Source organism: Haplochromis burtoni, unplaced genomic scaffold, assembly GCF_018398535.1.
Source record: "Haplochromis burtoni strain Fernald_Lab_line unplaced genomic scaffold, NCSU_Asbu1 Contig_902, whole genome shotgun sequence".
In the NCBI taxonomy this organism is placed as follows: domain Eukaryota; kingdom Metazoa; phylum Chordata; class Actinopteri; order Cichliformes; family Cichlidae; genus Haplochromis; species Haplochromis burtoni.
Window position 1 is genome coordinate 29,887 of NW_024583263.1, and position 3,856 is coordinate 33,742.

A 3,856-nucleotide genomic window follows, 5' to 3' on the forward strand; every position below is an offset into this window, starting at 1 on the left:
ATCTTGAACTTCTCCAGAGGCCTGGTAATGAACTAATCATTTGATTCAGGTGTGTTGACTCAGGGTGATATCAAAACCCTGCAGTACACCGGCCCGTGAGGCCTGGAGTTGGACACTCATGATTTAACATGAATACATTCAAGAGAGAAATAAATTGCACTTTATCCTCTACATAGAATAAAGTGACTCTACATAGAAAACATATTCCCCCAGCAGTTAATCTGTCTCAAATATGATGTAAATGAAGAAGAAAATGGTAATGAAACCACTGGCTAAGAGCCAATATAAGAGGAACTGAAAATATGTGCGTGTGGGGAGGTGCAGTTTTCACCCTTTAAAAACAATTGAGTGGTAGGGGAAAAGTGTATTTTTCTAAATGTTCTGACAGAAGGCCGTGAGGAATTTGGTGAGATAACTTACAGAAAAGGCGACTTTGCAAAAACAGCAAAAACAAGACAGAAGGGGTGGCCAAAAAAAGATCAGACATCTGCTCCCATGAAAATGCAGCAGCCATGTCTTTGTTACTGTTTAAGTCTGTCGCTTATTCTTTTTCTAAATAAATCTGCTCAAATAGATTTAACTTGAATTTAACTTAACTATGGATTTTGGTGTGACATCAAAATAAACAACTGCTTAAAAGTAAGATCCAGGATCCTGCCAAATGCTCAAGTATTTGATGAGTTACACTGGTAATCTATGTACAGACAGGAAACCCTTAACTGTTTAATACAACTTCTCACACAAACAGCTGAAAATTTTCCAGTTTTTTTTAATGGGCCAGAGTTTTTTTCCAGGGCAGCACTGAGAGCAAAAAGTAGCTGAGAGTTAATCCACCATAAAAACTGCTACTTACCAGTTTAAAGCAGAAAAGATCTGAGGTGCGGTTCGACGAACAAGTCAAGCTAGAGCAAAGCAGAAACACTAAAATCAGGAAATGTGAAAAAAAGTGGGAAGAAGGAGATTTAGCTTTAACCCTTTAAAGGCAACAGACATTTAAGACTGAAATACAACAGAAGGAATAATGGCTACACAGAGAATATATAAAAGTTTAGTAACGGAATATTAACACAATTGGAATTCATTATAAACTGTGTGAGAACCAAAAATAAATTATATTGAGAATATAATATAAGATAAATTTCTTTATCTTATTGTATTCATATAAAATTCATACATCAATATAATATTCATATACATATAGTCTTTATATAATTACTTATAATATTTATTCAATTATAAATATAAGAGGTTAGATGCCACAGAGGAGCAAGAGTTTGAACTACAGATGTTTGGCAAGCAGCTGTACAGAAACAGCAGAACTTTGAACCTTGGCTGCAGCCCAACAACCATGACATATAAATAGGAGCAAGGTCATCTCCATCCACTCATTTCTTCTGGGAAAGCAACATCATCCAAAGTGGTCACAGCAACTGAAATCAAAGGGGAAAAAACAATAGTTTTGCTATTTCAAACCTTTGTTGTTCTACAGAAAAATTTTCAAATAATGGTTTTCTCTTAAAGCTGTTATTGTTTGTCTGACCAAATCTGGGATCATACCAGACCGGTTCTGTTTGAGGCCTTCAGGATGTGCTGTTTATTAACAAAAACACTAAGAAAAATGATTTCTCAGCAGCCTGTTGGGTCCTGCCAAGTTGCATTTGACTATCACCTCTGTACAACTTCTTCAGAAGTTAGTTGGATGGGTGACAAAATGTTTCTCCCACTGGAAACGCTACCTCCAGATGAACAGAATCAACTTTACTTACCTGGATGGATTATGCACGATTCAATGACTTCACTGACATGTTCATACTCAGGTTTGGACTGTGTTTAAGCAGGCTGTAAGTGAAATGAAAAAAAAAAAGTGAAGTGCCATTCAATAAATTTTTGTCCCTAGATAAATGAAAAAATTCCAAATTTTAGGAGAAATTGTTGCAATTTAGAACATTTATGAAAGACTTCCAAGCATGAAGTTCATAGGGTACATCTCAAGGTATCCATTTTCTCACTTAACAACACATTAAAAAAAATGCCAGAACAAAATATTTTATGTAAAGTCTTATTGTAATTAATTTTTGAGTAAAATTTGTTACATGTTACTTAATTACAGGCTACTTGTGCCTTAGTCACAGGTTTTGCAGGTGTTTCCATAATTTGGCTCGCATCCCAGAAAGTACTTGCTGTGTACTTGTTTCATTGTTTCTTGCAAAAATCTGACTTCATTGTTCATTGTTGTGTGTCACTATATCTTATAATGATGAATGCATTATAAGAAACTATTTGCCTGTACTATCCATTATTTGCTTATTAGGTACACATAGCGCAAGTCATTGTTGCCTGTTGGTGGTGCACAGGAACACTTTTTTTCATTTCTGGGATTTGTGTCTGTGTAAGCCTGTTTGTCTTTGTTTATGTGTCAGGTCAGGTCTTACACTCCACCTCTCTGGGAACATCTCAGAGCCCCTGTCTCCCCCCACCACACTCCCTGCCAGTGGCCGATGCCCTCACCCATCGGTGTGTTGGTGATTCTCTGTGTCCGGGGCTGGGTGCTTGGGTGTGTACTGGCTCATTCCCGGCAGCTGTTTAGCGGGGCCTGGCACCTGGGGGCTCTGTCCGTGCCATGCGGACGTCATATGGGGCTCTCCTTAGCTCTTTTCTAGGAGCGTGGCGCGGCCGCCCCTCCAGTGGTCTTCCTTGGGCTTTTGTGCTCTGGGGGTCCTCTAGATGTCTGGGGCCTGGATCTCCTCCATGCCTGCTTCATGCCCTGGGGGGCAGGGCTATGGGCTATGGCTCCCCACACCTACTACAGGGAGAAAGCTTTGGAGTACAAGCACACTTATGCATACAGGTGTGCACAGAAACACATTATCTTCCTTGGTTGCAGCCTTTTATCATATCATGCCCTGTCGGTCCTGTATGCGGCTCAGTAAAATTCAGTATTTATTATTTACTGTTACTTATGCTTATCTAGGTTGTTGCTGTGATTTCCCTACTGTGTTGTTGTCTTTTTGCTTGTTTTGTTCTTTTTTTCCCCAGCAGGTGATCTAGTGGATTTTTAGTGTCTTTTGTCTCTATCCCTCTTCCGCTCTGTTTTTCTTTCCCTCTCCTTTTCTTGAGCATTTTCCCAACTTCTCTTGTCTACATTTTCCCCTTTCCTATCCTCCGGTCCTGTCTGTTCTGATTGTAATTACTTAAAATAAATAAATAAAGATCGATCAAGTGGACCAGTATGGCAAAGTCATATTGATCCACTTGGGAAAACATTTGCATTTTTCTTGGCCTTCAGATTGCTGCAGTGCTGATCGGGACAGGCAAAAAAAGAACTTCTGGATCACTTTCATTCACAAGCATGTAAATACAGTATATGCAGAGCCTCCACCCAACTTTTGGTTAAACAAACATTTTTTTCTATTCAACTATTTTAGAGAAATACAATGTTTAACAATTTTTTTTACCACGTGCCATAAAATAAAAACAAACAAAAAATATTTTAGAAATCTGTTTTGTTTTAAACTAAAACTAACTTTGTTATCTGAGTAAAAAAGAACAAACTAAATTTATGATTTTCTACCCGAATTTGAGCCGGCCGACTGGACTTCTCTGAGAACTAAGAAGTTAGTCAAGCAAAACAGAGCATGTTATATTACTAGTCAGTTAAACAAGAGCATAAACAGCTAGTCCTAAAGTTAAAAGAAGTATTCAAATATTAATTTGTCTTCAACTGTCACAATGTAGAATCAGAATCAGAATCAGAAAGGGGTTTATTGCCAAATGTTGAGCAGGTTTACAACATTAGGAAATTGCTGCGGTGCTTCAGTGCAAACATAGTGTCATAAATAGCACTTAAATAGACATG